Source organism: Eurosta solidaginis, chromosome 1 (assembly GCF_040869045.1).
Source record: "Eurosta solidaginis isolate ZX-2024a chromosome 1, ASM4086904v1, whole genome shotgun sequence".
Classification (NCBI taxonomy): Eukaryota; Metazoa; Arthropoda; class Insecta; order Diptera; family Tephritidae; genus Eurosta; species Eurosta solidaginis.
Window position 1 is genome coordinate 63,955,348 of NC_090319.1, and position 21,344 is coordinate 63,976,691.

At 39.0% G+C, this 21,344-nt stretch overlaps 1 protein-coding gene across 6 annotated transcripts in view; it reads right to left on the reverse strand.

Annotated features, from left to right (window-relative positions):
* Naam (Nicotinamide amidase) overlaps nucleotides 1–21,344 on the reverse strand; it is a 271,292-nt gene that overhangs the window by 38,759 nt on the left and 211,189 nt on the right. Inside the window, exon 1 of one of the 6 annotated variants that reach the window (XM_067770468.1) lies at nucleotides 5,271–5,361. The exons of the other annotated variants lie outside the window; for them this stretch is intronic. The gene's annotated coding sequence lies outside the window, so the exon portion shown is untranslated. Of the gene's footprint in view, nucleotides 1–5,270; nucleotides 5,362–21,344 lie in introns of those variants that run through there. 6 annotated transcript variants of the gene reach the window in all.

A 21,344-nucleotide genomic window follows, 5' to 3' on the forward strand; every position in this document is an offset into this window, starting at 1 on the left:
GTCACCCTGGTCCACATTTTGGTCGATATCTGGAAAACGCCTTCACATATACAACTACCACCACTCCCTTTTAAAACTCTCATTAATAACTTTAATTTGATACCCATATCGTACAAACTCATTCTAGAGTCACCCCTGGTCCACCTTTATGGCGATATTTCGAAAAGGCGAACACCTATAAAACGAAGGCCCACCCCCTTTTAAAAATACTCATTAACACCTTTCATTTGATACCCATATTGCACAAACGAATTCTAGGGTCACTCCTGGTCCACCTTTATGGCGATATCTCGAAACGGCGTCCACCTATGGAACTAAGGATTACTCCCTTTTAAAATACTCATTAACACCTTTCATTTGATACCCATATCGTACAAACGCATTCTAGAGTCACACCTGGTCCATCTTTATGGCGATATCTCGAAAAGGCGTCCACCTATAGAACTAAGGCCCACTCCCTCTTAAAATACGCATTAACTCCTTTCGTTTGATACCCATATTGCACAAACGAATTCTAGAGTCACCCTTGGCCCACCTTTATGGCGATATCTCGAAACGGCGTCCACCTATGGAACTAAGGATTACTCCCTTTTAAAATGCTCATTAACACCTTTCATTTGATACCCATATCGTACAAACGCATTCTAGAGTCACCCCTGGTCCATCTTTACGGCGATATCTCGAAAAGGCGTCCATCTATAGTACTTACGTCCACGCCCTTTTAAAATACTCATTAATATCTTTCATTTGATACCCATATCGTACAAACGCATTCTAGAGTCAACCCTGATCCACCTTTATGGCTATATCCCTAAATGGCGTCCACCTATAGAACTATGGCCCACTCCCTCATAAAATACTCTTTAATGCCTTTCATTTGATACACATGTCATACAAACACATTCCAGGGTTTCCCTCGGTTCATTTTCCTACATGGTTATTTTCCCTTATGTTGTCACCATAGCTCTCAACTGAGTATGTAATGTTCGGTTACACCCGAACTTAACCTTCCTTACTTGTTTCCTTTTGGAGTTTATTTTTCTCTTTAGAAATTTATTTAGTCAGAACATATGTAAATGAAAAAATGAATTTAACTTAGTAATAGAAAAAAATTTAAAAAAATTATTAGAAATTAGCGTTTTTACAACCCCCTTTTAAAACCAAGGCATCACTGTGATGCATTTGCAGATCGTAAAATTGCTTGTGTTGTTTTTTTAAGCCACCACAAGACACAGCAGGTAGAATTGAAATTGCCCCTACCCAAAAGTTCGACCCAAAGGGGGGACATCAGAATTCGTTTTAGAGGTATGGTTCCTTCGGCAAAGTTTCTTATTTTGATCCCTAGAATACGATTTTCACAGAGCAATGAGCGATTTTTAAATCGACCCGCCCTAGTAAGCAGTCTCTGGAGAGAATCGGGACAGGGAGAAGCATACATCTATATTGGGTCCCAGGGCATATGAGAATAGATGGGAATGAGAAAGCGGACGAACTAGCTAAAATGGGCGCATCCCTTGAAGCTTGCTCCGTAGACGTTCCAATTAGACTGGGCGAGATTAAGCGAAGGCGAGAGGTTCACATGATCGACCAAGCGGGAAAGGCGTGGGTTCAAGCGCAGGGCTGTAAAGTGTCGAAGATTATGTGTAGGTCTTACAACCTTAGACTAACAAAGTTGCTTCTATCATTAAAAAGAGAGGACTGTAGACTCATGACGGGTATTCTGACTGGCGTCACATGCCTTTAAATTAGGCTTGGTCAGTGATAGCAGATGTAGGAAGTGCGGGTTGGAGGAGGAAACGATCGAGCACGTTCTGTGCTCGTGCCCTGCACTTGTCAGGCTAAGACTCCAGTTATTAGGAGTGATACAGCTGTCAGATCTAGAAGCAGCAAGTGGCTTAAGTCCTAGGAAGCTTCTAGTATTTGAAAAGAGGACGGAGTTATTTTATAACATAGGTCCTGGTTTTTGATAGGGTTTTTCAGTTTGGTCGTTAAAACAAACTTCCGGAACACTACGGACTCAATCAGTCTCTGTGAGGTCCTCATGGACCGGCCAGTTCAACCTAACCTAACCTAGGGTGAACAACAGTAAGTAAGTAGCTAGCTAGAGGTAGACCACAAGCTCATGTGCTTTCATCCTGGTTTAAAGATTATAGCACACGTTGACGAAGTGGCGGTGTTGATTTCGGGTCACTTTCCTTTCGTAATGAGTAAAATATGGCTACAGACATATGACTTTGGACTTAATGTGGAAAATGCGTATTTACTAATGTTTATAAGTGCGTGCAAGCAATTTATAGCTTCTCCAACTCAACTGTAAACCTCACTCATCGGTAGCGAGTTTATTTTATCTTACAGGCGATACAGTAGCAACCCCAAGTTTCACATTGAAATGAGGTGGTTGGATGGCCTAGAAGGTTGGTGGTCACATCAAATCGTTCATAATATGGTCGGGCTAGTACTTTAAGGGTGCCGTTTTTCCGAGCATACTGGCTTAATATCCAGCAACAGAACATCAACATTGATAAAAGTCCCCAGAACCTTCAGGAAGTCTGCTCGTCGCTACAAGAAGAAGAAAAAGAGGGAAGTACACGACATTTTATTGACATACCAACAGAATACCGACACGTGTGACTACACAAAAAAGACCATCCGACCATGCGACCTTCTAGGCCATACCGCCCTCCCACCCCCTAGAACTATGAGGAGTTCGGGGTAGCCAGAGCCTCGGCTGTTATTGAAACAGTATTCGCCACAGATAGATGAAGTTGACGATTGGGTTGGATGAGCTATATATTGTGCTGGCAACCCCTTGAAGGGTTGCTCTACACAATACCTTGAATCTATTTGGTATTTTAGTCGCCCCTAACCAGCTAGGGGTTGCATTTTATTAGTCTTTTTTTTCTGGTTCGGAAAGGGAAGAAGTTAAGGCTGCTGGTATAACAATAGGTTCTTCAGTACTTAACAACATCTGCGGCTATGTGACTGTAGGAAAAAATAGTGGTATGATTTCTTTGATTAAGCATATTTTAAAATTATCCAAAGTCTCCCACTTCCTTTTAAAATCTTTACCTATTTTTGTTAAATCAATCAATACTTAAACGAAACTTTGAAGTCCCAACACTGTTTAACGGTTAGCATTTTTGTTGTTGTCACTAAGCTTAGGCTTTTTGCTCGCTTCAATGATTTATCGAAATAACAAATCGTATTATATTCAACAATAAGCATTTTCATATGAAAAGTGTAGGTGTGGTCGTCATGGGAATCTGGCCATTTTTTTCTATTTGCTATTTGTGTAAATTGACGAATGGCTAACTTTTGTTTAGCGCTAAAGCTTTTTCATTTAGCGGTTTTTGTGAAAATTGGGCAATGCACACCCACTTATTGTTTCACCTTAAAAATAAACGCTGCTAATTTAACTTAGGTAAAATATTAGCATTTAGATAGATATGGATGGAATTGAGCCGCAATCCCGATCCCGTCAACTCCGAAAATTAAACATACCAAATTATAAGCAAGAATCACCAAATTTCCGAATATGCTCGATATAGCTGGAAACAATGATGAGCTGTGCGGGCGTTAAGCAGACATCAATGAATTAAAACACAGCGGCTACGTTGGCTAAGCCATGTTATGCCAATGAAAGATGACGCTCCGACTAAGAAAGTATTTTTATCGGAACACGCCTCTACAAGCAGAGGAAGAGGGCGGTCTCCACTTCGCTGGAAGGACCAGGTGGAATACGATTTAAACTCCTTTTGTTTTTGTGGTTGTCGTTGTAGCAGTGTTTCCAATACCCATTTCTATACCATATGCAAGGATGTAATCGTCTCTCCTATTCTTCACGAAATCTATATAATGGTAAACAAATCTAGTTTACCCGCACGCCCAAAAACTAAACAATCGGGCCACCGGACTCTATATCGCTTTCCCAGTACTACCCAGTCCTTACAGACTTGGCGCATTGCACTTTCATCTTCGAAGACATCCTTCTTTGTTTTATAAACTTCATTTCTCCTGGGCAGCCCCGGCGATTTATCTTTGGGTACTGTTGATGCACTTGCGGTACAACCTATTGATGTTGGAATGATGGATATTTGAGGCCCAAACTGAGCACGAACTGGTTGGAATGCGGCAATGTACACAACATCATCACGGATGCGGTTCTGAGGTAGAATATCATATTGTATAACGTCATCGCGAAATGCGTCTAATATAACGTGAGCACGGCGGTGCTTCTCAAGCACTTGTCTTACTACGGTCTTCCCAAATTGTCTATTACACAGCCTATTAACTGCCTCAAAATCCCAACGAGGTGGGCGGGCATCCAAAAAATATCCTTCGGCATTAGGGAATTCAACTAGCGAGCGTCTGTTCATTGTAACACTTATATTTACCTATGTAAAACTTGGCGCCAGTTGACATAGCGAAGAAGTGACTGGCGCGCCTTGTTGGACGACCATAATCTTTTAAACGTTTAAGTGCCAATTAATACACCGTAAGCTGCTACTTGTTACCGAATGACCCCGTTCAAACGTTCTTCTTAAAATATTGAAGGCGAACTGAGGGATCTAACAGAGCCCTAATTGTGGTGGGAGACTTTTGACGAAAGAGCCATCGAATGGGGCAGGCCGCAGACAATCACATGTGGAAGGTGAGGTGGCAGCCAGGCTCGGTCTGACCATGCTCAACGGTACCGACGGCCGGGCGTTGAAGACTCATACAAAAAGCTTGCTGCCGGATGCTCCTAATGGAGACGCATATTCAATGCAATGTTCATTGCTCTGATATAGTGTATGTTCACTCAGTGACTCTTTTTCGGTAGTTTTGAAATTATCTACCCGCCATGTCGAATGTAATGCCGCTAATCCCGATATAAGTATTTCTCCCATCTTTAGCACAAACTAGACAAGGTAATATCCGCAAAGGCGTTAGAGGCGTGAATAGGCGTATGCGACCGCCTGCCACATCAAATAACTAACACGCATTTGAAAAGTCGTTTGAAAGCATTTAGCGACGTTTTTTACATAAACTAAGTACTTAGTACCAAAGCACATACACGGCAAAATGTATTACATATTTAGTGCCGCAGTGATTTAAGAGACAATGCAGTGATTAAAACCACAGAAGAAAGCACAAGGGTAGTTCAATACATCCGTAAAAATAAATAACAGAGCGTAAATTTCCAATGAATACATAAACCACATAGGAAATTTCAGTTAGGTATAGGACTATACTAAAGGAAACAAAAATGTGTAAAGGAGCTCTCATACCTGTAGAGATGTTGTTGTTGTAGCAGTGCTTCGTCCCATCCAATAGGTATGACCGATCACAAATTGTCATCAATAACCAACCTGATCCTGCCGAAACATACTGTAACGATTTTAGTGTAACTCCGCTTATTTGCAATCATTTACTAACGTTCGAATCACTAAATTGTTGAATAAATAACTCCACTATTCAATAATGCAATATGGCCTTTATTAAAGTACTTCACAATAACACTTCTACTACTCGACAGATAGCGTGCTTAAATAAAACAGATTCCTCGTGCCTCAGCTGCTGCTGCTTTTATACTTTTTGGTTTCCTCGTTGACATATTTCTAGGCGTTTCTATTTCTAGAATTTGCTACCAGCTATAAAATTACCAGCTATAACATAACTACAGATGCACGTTATAGCTTCTCATATGCGCGTGTATATGTGAGTTATACTTCTACAGATAATTGCCTACTTTTAGGAGCATCTCAGATAAGATATATGCATGTGTTTGTGCGTCTCTCTCCGCGGCGTGTACGTACATATGTGTAGACATAATGATTGATTCGTTTATGTAGATACAAGTGACTGCCTGCTTTATTGTTGTTGTGGCTTCATTTACTTATCATCAGACTAGTGATGTGAGTATCACTTAGTGTCACTAATATTCATCACAATAGATACGTATAGGCAGGGAAATGGACATCTTAAAAGATTCTGCAATTGATCCTGCCATCAGTTCTAGTTCAATAATTTTTACCCTATCTTACCCTTCTACAACACTCCATAGCATGCAAACAAAAAATTCAAATTCAACTTATCGCTCATTCATACACACCATGGCTTATAGTCAGAAACAAATAAGATAATATCCAACTACAAACAAAAGTTCACACGTTCAATGCAGCAAAAGGGCAGGCGTTGCAACTATGACAATCTGCTTTTGCCTGCAGCCGAGAAGCAAGCAACTGCATTGTGTGACCTTTGTGCAGTGAAACTTCAAATAAAAAAAGGTTTAAATTTTTCAAGGTAAAATAGCATAAAATCAAATTTACATATTCAATAATTTCTTGCAAGCAATTACAGTTGCAAACATTTGCACACAACGAACTACTCAAACACACACACAGAATCAAGGGAATGCATAAATGAGTACCAACATGGGCTGAGGAAGATAACCCAATAAACATTGCTATTATAATCTCTCAGGCATCTGAAATAACCGCTAATTTTTTTACATTTCCGCACAAAGCTCGAGGTACATTCTCAATAGTTCGTAGGAGAAATATTGTGGTCGCAACCTAAAAGTAAAGGAAATTGAAAAAAGGCGTGAATATCTAGTAAGCGTAAAGTTCGATGTGTAAGCATACATATTTTGGCGAATATTAGCATTACTATGCTGTTAGTAAATAATCACAACAACAAAAACAGCAAGCAGATACACTTATGAACAAGGCAACGAAGAATATTCCATACACATAGCCAGCAGCTTGAAGCAGAGAGATTATTTCACATACCTATATATAGCCGGCTGCTAAGAGCAGAATTTGTTACTCACACATACACATACATATGGCTAGAAGAAAAACATATACTACAGATATGTATATGTACCTGTAAATAGCTAAATAACCAAGCATGAGATACAACTGTTCTAGAAGGCATGTTTGTGAAACGTCTAGATCTTAGGAGAAATAGGTGAACGAGGCGAACTGAGAGTAAAGACAGTTTTACAATACTGAATATTGGAGTTATTTAATCGACAGTTCAGCGATTCGAACGTTAGCAGAAGGTGCATAATTAGCAGGAACTCCCCAAAATGCACTACAATATGTACGACCAGAGCATTTCTATAACAAATAAATAAAAAAAAAAAAAATAAATGTAAGGCGCGATAACATCCGAAGAGATCTAAGGCCGAGCTTCTCTTCCAATTTTCGTCGTGCTCCTCTTGATTTTCCCTACAAATTGGCCGGACGGGACCTACATGATTTTATGCCGACTCCGAACGGCATCTGTAAGGCAGATGAGTTTTCACTGAGAGCTTTTCTTGCCAAACACTGCCGAGGGGCGAAATTTCTTCTAATTGAAAAACCTTATTTCTAAAATTTTTGATGTTGCTTTGCCCGGGGTTTGAACCCAGGGCATCCGGTGTGGTAGGCGGAGCACGCTACCATCACACCACGGTGGCCGCCCATAAATCGGTAAGACGCCGATTACAAACCAACAAGTTGTCGATGACGATAACACTTCGAAAAATACGTTTTTATAACTAATCGATTTTTTTTCGAAAACAACTTCATACATTTTCAATAACGAATCGATAAATTTTCCATTACACTTCAATCAATTTTCGACAACGAATATACAATTTGCTATAGTAAATCGAAAAATGTGCAAATAAAATCAATAACTTTTCGTTAGCAAACTGATAACTCATCAATAATATTTGTTATCGATAACAAATTTGTAATTACTCGATAATAATAAAAAATCGAAAACATGTATCTACCACGCTGAAACTATGCCGATAACAAACTAAATGTCTAACAATTAAATCATCGATAACGGTTATTTTCTATTTCCCCCCTTAATTTCCTTTCGTCCTGCTACTTCCTCGTATTACGCCTACACTTAAGTACATTCTCTATTTCTCCATAAAGCAAACCACACTACAGAGGCTGTAAACATTTTTAGGCATCTTCGTATTGTCGTTTCGAAGAACTGGTCCCCCGACACCCCGAATCCCTTCTCTATAGGCAAAAACATCAAAAACACGACTACGGGGCAAGCGCTGTTGACCTAGAAGTGACATAGGAACATATCAGTTATACGTGATCGTTCTCTTGGAATGAGCATACTTGCACATGGTATAAAACTTCCCAGCGTTGGTTAGACAGTGGGAGCTGTCCATAGCCGTCATATCTGTGTTGTCCATTCGAAAATATAACCCGCAACTTACGACAATTAGCATGGGACCTCAAGGTTTATCTCAATGTGTGTAAGCGGGTGTAAGGACCTGAGAACCTGATAACTCATACATACATTCTATGCTCAAACATTTTTCATGTTAACACATGCTACTACAAAAAGATCGCTTTTGTATTCGAAGCTCTGTCGGCGTTGTGCAGCACTGCTGCTTGGATAAGCAAAGATTGATAAGTTATTGATCACCCTCACTTCCATTTTCCTGCGTTCGGTGACTTAAAATTTTAATAGTTTTATTTTCTTTGGAATATTACAAAAGTTGGAACTGTCAGCCATACAGAGCCAGCATATGGGGATTAGACAAAATTACGTTGAGCGATAGCTGCCATAGTAAGTAGGATTAAACTTTATCAATTTCCGTTGAGATCCCTCATAAGTAAAATAAAATCGACGTAAGTCCTAGAATACCTCTGTCTATTTCTGACAATATATGCACAGTCAAGAAAGAATTGACTTCATGACTCCACCTCATGCTGCAGTGAAAGGATATTTTAGAATGTTTAGATGTATCGCATACACTCTCATTCGACAGTGACCCGTCCAAACTTCAATTACGAAGAATAAAGTAGATTTAGAAAGCATAATAATTTCGGTGTGCTGCCTGCGAGTAGATGGTAGAAGTATTTGGCCGCCGATCAGGAGAAAGTAACTGTCAACCGTTTCCTTAGCTCGAAGCCTATCTATACAAGTGCAGAAAGCATATTTCTGGTAGGGCTCCGGATTGCTTACCCCGCGCCGTGCCCGATTCAATTGTATCCGTAGGAGCCAAAATATTCCCGTGATATTGCCCTGGCCTGCGTTCTAAAATTCAAATGACGATAACTTTCAAATTATCTGTCAAAATCGAGATCAGGACCTCCGGAACGCCCTTCGACTGCACCATGGTCTTGGGCACCTTAAGCGGCGCTTGATTATTGGTTCAAATTTGGATGGCATCTCATTCACTGCAACCTTAAACGCGGCGACTTCCGCTAGTTCGAAAGAGGAGGTTGAGGATGATTGGCCTCCCTTCTTGGATATATTTTCTCGTAACGTTCTCCAACTACACATTTTTTAATATTGTGGCGAATATTAGCAGTTTTATACATCACTATGCTGCTGCTAAAGAAATGCACAACAACAATAAGGTAAGCATGTACATGAACACATTAAACAAGCAGCCACACAGCAGCTTGAAGCAAAGAGATTTCACATACACATCACGTTATCATCAGCCAAGAGCAGAAGTTTTTACCCACACATACACACGAATATAGCTAAATAACTAAGTATGAAATGCAACTTTTCCAAAAGGCATATTCGTGAAAAGTCTAGACCTAAGGAGAAATAGGCGAACGAAGCTAACGGAGAGTATAAAAGCAGCGCGGTAATCAATCAGTTTGATTTTAACCTTTAGCGAAGTACGCGAGTATTGTAATTGTACTACACCTAAAGTAGTCTAAATAAAGACCATTTTGCCATACTGAATATTTGACATTTGACCATAATTTGAGATGGAGCAAAAATGTTTATTGGTATACATATGTAGATGTGCGTTTCATATATAGACACTTGCAACGCACACCAATAAATATAAAAGCAATTAAAGCTTTTGTCTGTTGCTGCAACATAAATTCCGCTTTTACAAATACCTGCTGTCAGTGGTGTTTCTGCATTTGCTTTTTACTGCTGAAGCTTCGCCTTTGGCCAGTTACCAAAGGTGATGCTGCTGCAGTTCGGTTGCCAAAAAAATTCATGCAATTCAAATGGCATGTGATGTATGCAAATTTTCGCTGCTGCTATGGTACAATAATAGGAAAATTTGGGCCAAGCAGGATGAGATCGGCTGCAGAGTGTAATAAATTTGCCCAGAATAAATGCATGTGAAAGTGTGCCGAACCTACATTGTAGTTATATATGTCATATGGTATACCTCTTATGGTATTGGGCCAACAAACATGAATGTAAGATTGCTCATACGCCCCGTACGTCATTCTCAGGAAAATAAAATTCGTGCATAGGAATTACAAATTAGTCTTACACACTTTAACGTAACTTTAGGCTTATTCGCGATTTTTCGAAGTATAAAAGCTTAGATGAGATGTTGAGATGGTGAGTGAAATTTATAGAAACTTGGACATTTGCTAGTAAATCATCACAGGAGTGTGAAGAAGAAAGGTGCAACGGAAATAGTACACACGATTTGATTGAGTGTAATTTTGTATACCACTGAGGATAGTTTTGTAAATTTACCACCTAAAATTTAAATTTTTTAAATTTAAGAAAAAATTAAACACGCCAATGTGGGAACCGCATTAAATATATTTTGTGTAGACGCAGTCCTATAAGTTCTTGTCTCACCTGAATGCTTGTGCCTGAAAAAGAGGGGAGAGGCATGACGGGGACTGGTATTCAGCATTCGTGCTGTTCAAACTTCGGAGATTTTAGCTCTTAATAATATAAATGTAGTTTAAAAAAACTAAAAAACACGCAAATATCGTGCTGTTTTAGTATCTACAATCCACTTAGATATTTGCTGTTGATAGCATCGTAGCACAGAGGTTCGTGTCTCCGCTATTAAGCCAACTCGTTTTGCCGCTAATTTCCGCTAGATGGGTCTAACTCTCCTTTTCGCGCCTAGGCAAGAGAGTTACAAACAAGCGTCATACAAGTGAAGCTAATATAAGCGTGTTAGTAAGGATAATGGGAATCTGTTCTCAAATAATTGCATTGTCATCGGTCCTTGATACGTATGCAAAGTTTCAAATTAATCAGACTTCCAGAAACCGATGAAAATTAAACTCAAAGATTCCGTTACATACATACATGGATACATAGATAGATACAGGCCAAGCTAATAAAAGTGTGTTAAAAAGGCTGTAAAAACGGAAGGCGGCCTTTGTTGCGAGCAACAACGAGCATTTGATCAGACTATCCATGATTGGTACTAGTCTTTAAAACTGCGCCATTAGACGCGCCTTTGGTGTGAACGGCAGCATGGTGCCACAAATGTTTTTAAGAAATTACGTCGAGCTACTTATTGGATGACAAATTTTGAAAGAGAGAAATTAAGGCGCGTTACAATTAAATTCCAACGCTAGGTCTTGAAAAAAATCCCAGTCACTCCAGTATATAAACCGCCTGCCATGGGAGGTACAAAAAGGCCAAAAAGTCGACTTCTTAAATACATGTAAACAAAACCTTTCCTGAATGTTATCTTTGGTAAATAGGACGGCACACGCCGGCGATAAAATGATCGGCGTACACCTCTAATGCATACCCCCTTAAATCACACCCTTTCCTTTTTCGTTCTATAACCAACTGCTTTTCATGTCATTCCTTAAATACATCTTACTTCATAAAGACTATTTTATACCTATTAACTTTTGATTTTGTGCTAAAAATAATTTCAAAAAAAACCTTTTTACGGTTGAATATTTGTTCGCTTTTCATACAAATCTTGCAATCGATTTTTAAGTAACTTCTCATTGCTACAAACGTGAAACGCGTTAGAACATCGTGACAATGCAACAAAAGGAAAAAAATCCGTTAAGTGGCGCACGGATCGAAATAATTAGATAAGAATTTAAAAATTTTCAAACCAGCTTTTAAGTAACTTCTCGATGAGCTAGATACTTGAAATTTCAAACTTAATTCAGAGATCGATGACAGCCGATGACACGATCACGGCTGCCACGATCACGGCTGCCACACCCTGTTTTCATTTGGGACCAAAATTCATCGAAAAAAAGGACCAAATCATAGAAAAAAGGACCAAATTTTTGTTTTATTTGATTGTGATACAAGCAATTCACAAATGTGTCGTAGTCGTTTTAAATATAAAATTTCAGGATGTTTCCATGGTTTTCTATACAAAATTTTAGTAAACTTAGCGAACAGGGACTTAGTTCAAACTGCACAAACAAAAACACTAATTTAAGGTATTATATTTTCAAATTTCAAGGATAAGTCTATGCCTTCACTAAATATACGTTTTGAACGTAGTTTTGCTGACAAAGCAATTGTTGCTATTGGAAAGAAATAAAATGTATAGCCATAACTGCGCTTTTAGTAAGAAAAGGCTCAAAAATTTGCGTTTTGGTGTAGCCGAACTATGAGCAAACTCAGTAAATCATAAATGATGCTTACTTTTTCCCCTGAACGTTGAGATTAAAAATCAAACGTCTTAAAAGTATCAACGGTGCAATAACAGAACCTGATTACATTTAAGTAGGTACTAGAAATTACTTAACAGCGTTGAATAAAACACAAAAAACTTCCTTCGAAATCAAATCTTTTTTACATTTGCTTCAAAATCTGAACATAAAAGTAAATTTTTTCAAACGCGATTCGTTATTCATTTATAAAGTTACCGCTTTCAAGAAGTATTCCTGCCTTACTTACAGTTAAAATATGTCTTATGCCAAGCTACTAAGTTTTCACGTATTCGGCGTGCCTTACCACCACAATACTCCTGGAACACCACAATACTCCTGCAATTTTTACATAGGATTTCTTTGTAAAAAATTTTGAAAGTGTTACCAAACATAAAACCAATTAATTTCATTATTTTACTTAGTTTTCAATTCAAATTCATCCATCAGTGGAAAGCCCTGCCAAATTTCTTAGAGGCACACGTGCATTTGAGAAAAATTTTCTTAGCTCAACTAGTGAAAAAAAATCTATCACGAAAAGTGTTTGATAACCGATCGAAATATCTTGATACTAAAACAACAATTTTTTCTGATAAGTCCGTGTAATGTGTTTGCCCTTAGATCCATGACTTTTATTATTAATGCCTCGCCTAAAATATCTCCTATGAAATGTCATTGGCGTGCTATATTTTATTGACTGAGCAATTTTTACATAAGTAAATTGAAAATTATATGCGGGTTAATGAAAGTGTGCCAAATGTTGTGGGCAGAGTTATGAATTTTAACCTCAGTGAAAAAGGAAGAAAAGTACCAAAATCGTGGCTACTTTCTAAAAAGGAACAAAATTAAAAAAAAAAAGGGACCAGCGGACCAAATGGAGTTGGAAGGTACCATTTTTGGGTCCAAATGGACCAAAAGTGGCAACCGTGGACACGATACAAAAAAATTTGCTCGGGGGCGCACGGGAATTTTGCGATTGAGCTACAACTGTAAAACTTCACAGATAGGATAAGACGCCAAGAAAATTTAAGAAAAGGAGAAAACAATTCCGTTAGGTGGCGCACGGATCGAAATATTTAGATAAGAATTTGGAAATTTGGTGTTTTGATATCGATTTTAAAGTAACTTCTCATTGAGCTACAAACATGAAACCACAGAGACAGGTTAAGACACCGTGACAAAGGAACAAAAGGAGAAAAAAATTCCGTTAGGTGGCGCACGGATCGAAAAATTTGTTAATAATTTGGAAATGTGAAACCGGGTTTTAAGTAGCTTCTCGATGAGCTAGAGGCTAAAAATTTAGAGCTTAATTCAGAGGTCGATGACAGCCGATGACACAATGCAAAAGTTTCGCTAGGGGGCGCACGGACTGAGATATTTAGAAAAATCAAAGGGAACGGAGGGAATTTTGGGATTGATTTTTATGTAAGTCCTCATTGAGCTACAAGCGGAAAACTTAACAGATAGGTTAAGACACTGAGAAAATGTAAAAAAGGAGAAAATAAAAATAAAATAAAACAAGTAAGAAAGCCTAAGTTCGGGTGTAACCGAACATTACATAGTCAGTTGAGAGCTGTGGAGACAAAGTAAGAGAAATCACCATGTTGTAAAAGGAACCTAGGGTAACCCTGGAATGTGTTTGTATGACATGTGTATCAAATGAAAGTTATTAAAGAGTATTTTAAGAGGAAGTGGGCCATAGATCTATAGATGGACGCCATTTAGGGATATCGCCATAAAGGTGGACCAGGCCTGACTCGAGAATTTGCTTGTACGATATGGGTATCAAATGAAATGTGTTAATGATAATTTTAAAAGGGAGTGGGCTTAAGTTCTATAGGTGGACGTCTTTTCGAGATATCGCCATAAAGGTGGACCAGGGGTGACTCTAGAATTTATTTTGTACGACATGGGTATCAAATGAAAGGTGTTAATAAGTATTTTAAGAGGGCGTGGGCCTTAGTTCTATATGTGGACGTCTTTTCGAGATATCGCCATAAAGGTGGACCAGGGGTGACTCTAGAATTTATTTTGTACGACATGGGTATCAAATGAAAGGTGTTAATAAGTATTTTAAGAGGGCGTGGGCCTTAGTTCTATATGTGGACGCCTTTTCGAGATATCGCCATAAACGTGGACCAGGGGTGACTCTAGAATTTGTTTGTACTATATGGGTATCAAATGAAAGGTGTTAATGAGTATTTTAAAAGGGAGTGGGCCTAAGTTCTATAGGTGGACGCCTTTTCGAGTTATCGCCATAAAGGTGGACCAGGGGTGACACTAGAATTTGTTTGTACGATATGGGTATCAAATGAGAGGTGTTAATGAGTATTTTAAAAGGGCGTGGGTCTTAGTTCTATAGGTGGACGCCTTTTCGAGATATCTCCATAAAGGTAGACCTGGGGTGACTCTAGAATTTGTTTGTACGATATGAGTATCAAATGAAAGGTGTTAATGAGTATTTTAAGAGGGCGTGGGCCTTAGTTCTACAGGTGGACGCCTTTTCGAGATATCGACATAAAGGTGGACCAGGGGTGACTCTAGAATGCGTTTGTACGTTATGGGTATCAAATGAAAGGTGTTAATGAGTATTTTAAAAGGGCGTGGGCCTTAGTTCTACAGGTGGACGCCTTTTCGAGATATCGACATAAAGGTGGACCAGGGGTGACTCTAGAATGCGTTTGTACGATATGGGTATCAAATGAAAGGTGTTAATGAGTATTTTAAAAGGGCGTGGGCCTTAGTTCTACAGGTGGACGCCTTTTCGAGATATCGACATAAAGGTGGACCAGGGGTGACTCTAGAATGCGTTTGTACGATATGGGTATCAAATGAAAGGTATTAATGAGTATTTTAAAAGAGCGTGGGCCTAAGTTCTATAGATGTACGCCTTTTCGAGATATCGCCATAAAGATGGACCAGGGGTGACTCTAGAATTTGTTTGTACGATATGAGTATCAAATGAAAGGTGTTAATGAGTATTTTAAGAGGGCGTGGGCCTTAGTTCTATATGTGGACGCCTTTTCGAGATATCGCCATAAACGTGGACCAGGGCTGACTCTAGAATTTGTTTGTACTATATGGGTATCAAATGAAAGGTGTTAATGAGTATTTTAAAAGGGAGTGGGCCTAAGTTCTATAGGTGGACGCCTTTTCGAGTTATCGCCATAAAGGTGGACCAGGGGTGACACTAGAATTTGTTTGTACGATATGGGTATCAAATGAAAGGTGTTAATGAGTATTTTAAAAGGGCGTGGGCCTTAGTTCTACAGGTGGACGCCTTTTCGAGATATCGACATAAAGGTGGACCAGGGGTGACTCTAGAATGCGTTTGTACGATATGGGTATCAAATGAAAGGTATTAATGAGTTTATAAAAGAGCGTGGGCCTAAGTTCTATAGGTGGATGCCCTTTCGATATATCGCCATAAAGGTGGGCCAGGGGTGACTCTAGAATTTTTGTGTACGTTATGTGTATCAAATGAAAGGTGTTAATGAGTATTTTAAAAGGGCGTGGGTCTTAGTTCTATAGGTGGACGCCTTTTCGAGATATCTCCATAAAGGTAGACCAGAGGTGACTCTAGAATTTGTTTGTACGATATGAGTATCAAATGAAAGGTGTTAATGAGTATTTTAAGAGGGCGTGGGCCTTAGTTCTACAGGTGGACGCCTTTTCGAGATATCGACATAAAGGTGGACCAGGGGTGACTCTAGAATGCGTTTGTACGATATGGGTATCAAATGAAAGGTATTAATGAGTATTTTAAAAGAGCGTGGGCCTAAGTTCTATAGGTGGATGCCCTTTCGATATATCGCCATAAAGGTGGGCCAGGGGTGACTCTAGAATTTTTGTGTACGTTATGGGTATCAAATGAAAGGTATTAATGAGTATTTTAAAAGGGAGTGGGCCTTAGTTCTATAGGTGGATGCCCTTTCGATATATCGCCATAAAGGTGGGCCAGGGGTGACTCTAGAATTTTTGTGTACGTTATGGGTATCAAATGAAAGGTGTTAATGAGTATTTTAAAAGGGCGTGGGTCTTAGTTCTATAGGTGGACGCCTTTTCGAGATATCTCCATAAAGGTAGACCAGGGGTGACTCTAGAATTTGTTTGTACGATATGAGTATCAAATGAAAGGTGTTAATGAGTATTTTAAGAGGGCGTGGGCCTTAGTTCTACAGGTGGACGCCTTTTCGAGATATCGACATAAAGGTGGACCAGGGGTGACTCTAGAATGCGTTTGTACGATATGGGTATCAAATGAAAGGTGTTAATGAGTATTTTAAAAGGGCGTGGGCCTTAGTTCTACAGGTGGACGCCTTTTCGAGATATCGACATAAAGGTGGACCAGGGATGACTCTAGAATGCGTTTGTACGATATGGGTATCAAATGAAAGGTGTTAATGATTATTTTAAAAGGGCGTGGGCCTTAGTTCTACAGGTGGACGCCTTTTCGAGATATCGACATAAAGGTGGACCAGGGGTGACTCTAGAATGCGTTTGTACGATATGGGTATCAAATGAAAGGTATTAATGAGTATTTTAAAAGAGCGTGGGCCTAAGTTCTATAGATGTACGCCTTTTCGAGATATCGCCATAAAGATGGACCAGGGGTGACTCTAGAATTTGTTTGTACGATATGAGTATCAAATGAAAGGTGTTAATGAGTATTTTAAGAGGGCGTGGGCCTTAGTTCTATATGTGGACGCCTTTTCGAGATATCGCCATAAACGTGGACCAGGGCTGACTCTAGAATTTGTTTGTACTATATGGGTATCAAATGAAAGGTGTTAATGAGTATTTTAAAAGGGAGTGGGCCTAAGTTCTATAGGTGGACGCCTTTTCGAGTTATCGCCATAAAGGTGGACCAGGGGTGACACTAGAATTTGTTTGTACGATATGGGTATCAAATGAAAGGTGTTAATGAGTATTTTAAAAGGGCGTGGGCCTTAGTTCTACAGGTGGACGCCTTTTCGAGATATCGACATAAAGGTGGACCAGGGGTGACTCTAGAATGTGTTTGTACGATATGGGTATCAAATTAAAGGTATTAATGAGGGTTTTAAAAGGGAGTGGCCCTTAGTTGTATATGTGAAGGCGTTTTCGAGCTATCTACCAAAATGTGGACTAGGGTGATCCAGAACATCATCTGTCGGGTACCGCTAATTTATTTATATATGTAATACCACGTACATTATTCCTTCCAAGATTCCAAGGGCTTTTGATTTCGCCCTGCCAGGGGTGACTCTAGAATTTTTGTGTACGTTATGGGTATCAAATGAAAGGTATTAATGAGTATTTTAAAAGGGAGTGGGCCTTAGTTCTATAGGTGGATGCCCTTTCGATATATCGCCATAAAGGTGGGCCAGGGGTGACTCTAGAATTTTTGTGTACGTTATGGGTATCAAATGAAAGGTGTTAATGAGTATTTTAAAAGGGCGTGGGTCTTAGTTCTATAGGTGGACGCCTTTTCGAGATATCTCCATAAAGGTAGACCAGGGGTGACTCTAGAATTTGTTTGTACGATATGAGTATCAAATGAAAGGTGTTAATGAGTATTTTAAGAGGGCGTGGGCCTTAGTTCTACAGGTGGACGCCTTTTCGAGATATCGACATAAAGGTGGACCAGGGGTGACTCTAGAATGCGTTTGTACGATATGGGTATCAAATGAAAGGTGTTAATGAGTATTTTAAAAGGGCGTGGGCCTTAGTTCTACAGGTGGACGCCTTTTCGAGATATCGACATAAAGGTGGACCAGGGGTGACTCTAGAATGCGTTTGTACGATATGGGTATCAAATGAAAGGTGTTAATGAGTATTTTAAAAGGGCGTGGGCCTTAGTTCTACAGGTGGACGCCTTTTCGAGATATCGACATAAAGGTGGACCAGGGGTGACTCTAGAATGCGTTTGTACGATATGGGTATCAAATGAAAGGTATTAATGAGTATTTTAAAAGAGCGTGGGCCTAAGTTCTATAGATGTACGCCTTTTCGAGATATCGCCATAAAGATGGACCAGGGGTGACTCTAGAATTTGTTTGTACGATATGAGTATCAAATGAAAGGTGTTAATGAGTATTTTAAGAGGGCGTGGGCCTTAGTTCTATATGTGGACGCCTTTTCGAGATATCGCCATAAACGTGGACCAGGGCTGACTCTAGAATTTGTTTGTACTATATGGGTATCAAATGAAAGGTGTTAATGAGTATTTTAAAAGGGAGTGGGCCTAAGTTCTATAGGTGGACGCCTTTTCGAGTTATCGCCATAAAGGTGGACCAGGGGTGACACTAGAATTTGTTTGTACGATATGGGTATCAAATGAAAGGTGTTAATGAGTATTTTAAAAGGGCGTGGGCCTTAGTTCTACAGGTGGACGCCTTTTCGAGATATCGACATAAAGGTGGACCAGGGGTGACTCTAGAATGTGTTTGTACGATATGGGTATCAAATTAAAGGTATTAATGAGGGTTTTAAAAGGGAGTGGCCCTTAGTTGTATATGTGAAGGCGTTTTCGAGCTATCTACCAAAATGTGGACTAGGGTGATCCAGAACATCATCTGTCGGGTACCGCTAATTTATTTATATATGTAATACCACGTACATTATTCCTTCCAAGATTCCAAGGGCTTTTGATTTCGCCCTGCAAAACTTTTTCATTTTCTTCTACTTAATATGGTAGGTGTCGCACCCATTTTACCAAGTTTTTTTCTAAAGTTATATTTTGCGTCAATAGACCAATACAATTACCATGTTTCATTCCTTTTTTCGTATTTGGTATATAATTATGGCATTTTTTTTCATCTTTCGTAATTTTCGATATCGAAAAACTGGGCGTGGTCATAGTCGGATTTCGGCCATTTTTTACACCAATACAAAGTGAGTTCAGATAAGTACGTGAACTGAGTTTAGTAAAGATATATCGATTTTTGCTCAAGTTATCGTGTTAACGGCCGAGCGGAAGGACAGACGGTCGACTGTGTATAAAAACTGGGCGTGGCTTCAACCGATTTCGCCCTTTTTCACAGAAAACAGTTATTGTCCTAGGAGCTAAGCCTATACCAAATTTCACAAGGATTGGTTAATTTTTGTTCGACTTATGGCGTTAAAAGATCCTAGACAAATTAAATGAAAAAGGGCGGAGCCACGCCCATTTTGAAATTTTCTTTTATTTTTGTATTTTATTGCACCATACCATTACTGGAGTTGAATGTTGGCATAATTTACTTATATGCTGTAAAGATATTAACTTTTTTTTTTAAATTTGAATTTAAAAAAAAAATTTTTTAAAAAGTGGGCGTGGTCGTTCCCCGATTTTGCTAATTTTTATTAAGTAGACATAAAGTGATAAGAGTAACGTTCCTGCCAAATTTCATCATGATATCTTCAACGACTGCCAAATTACAGCTTGCAAAACTTCTAAGTTACCTTCATTTAAAAGTGGGCGGTGCCACGCCCGTTGTCCAAAATTTTACTAGTTTTCTATTCTGCGTCATAAGCTCAACTCACCTACCAAGTTTCATCGCTTAATGCGTATTTGCTAATGAATTATCGCACTTTTTCGATTTTTCGAAATTTTCGATATTGAAAAAGTGGGCGTGGTTATTGTCCGATATCGTTCATTTTAAATCGCGATCTGAGATGAGTGCCCAGGAACCTACATACCCAATTTCATCAAGATACCTCAAAATTTACTCAAGTCATCGTGTTAACGGACGGACGGACGGACGGACGGACATGGCTCAATCGAATTTTTTTTCGATACTGATGATTTTGATAAATGGAAGTTTATATCTATCTCGATTCCTTTATACCTGTACAACCAACCGTTATGCAATCAAAGTTAATATACTCTGTGAGCTCTGCTCAACTGAGTATAAAAATGTCAGGCACTTCCTTTATATAAATTGACAAAAATCAGCGAAAATATCTCCTTATATAAAGACATATTCTTGCTAATTTTTGATCTTTAAATTTTGACATAGAAATTGCAAAATTATTTATGAGAAGTAAAAATATAAAAGTGGAACGCACATTACTTGGATTGGAAATTTGGGCGGAAAGGAGATATTATTAGTCAATCAATTGCGCTCTACTTTTATATTTTTACTTCCCACAAATTCTTTTTCCAATTTCTATGTCAAAATTTAAAAATCAAAGTTTAGCAAGCATATCTCTTTATATAAGGAGACATTTTTCGCTGATTTTTGCCCATTTATATAAAGGACGTGCTTAAAATTTTTTTATTTTATTTTTATTTCGATACTGATGATTTTGATATATGGAATTATATATCTATCTCGATACTTTTATACCTGTACAACCAACCGTTATCCAATCAAAGTTATAATACCCTGTGCACAAGTACAGCGGGTATAACAAGGATGCCACCTAATATTTTTTATAGCCCAAGTTATGTATATGTTTTCCTATGACCACATGAAACCTTCTAGGCTATCACGAAATCCCACCCCCCTGGTTCCATGAGGAACTTGGGGTCGCCATAGCCTCGCCTGTTGAAAAAACAGGCGACGGGTAGGTGAGGTTGACGATTGGGTTTGAGAAGCTATATATTACGCTGGCAATACCTTGAAAGTGTTACGCTACACAACCCCTTGAAATAATTTGGTATTTTAGTCACCTCTTACGACAGGCATACCTGCCGCGGGTATATTTTAAGCCACCTAACCCGCTGGGATACCCCAAAAATAGGGCTTGTAGCCCACCAGTTTTCACCTGGAGACTTTGGGTTTTAGGGTGGCTTCTTCTATCTCCTGGTTTCGGATGACAATCCAAGGGTCTAGAGGCATTATCAGCCAATAATTATTCCTTGGACCTAATATGAAGTTTAACGAAGGCTGTTTTTAGTAAAATGAGTGAAAGCTAAATACCTTAATATTATATGTAAAACCTGCTGCTGTTTGAGATACTAAATTGAATTTGCGGTAGTTCTCAAATTGAGAAATTTGA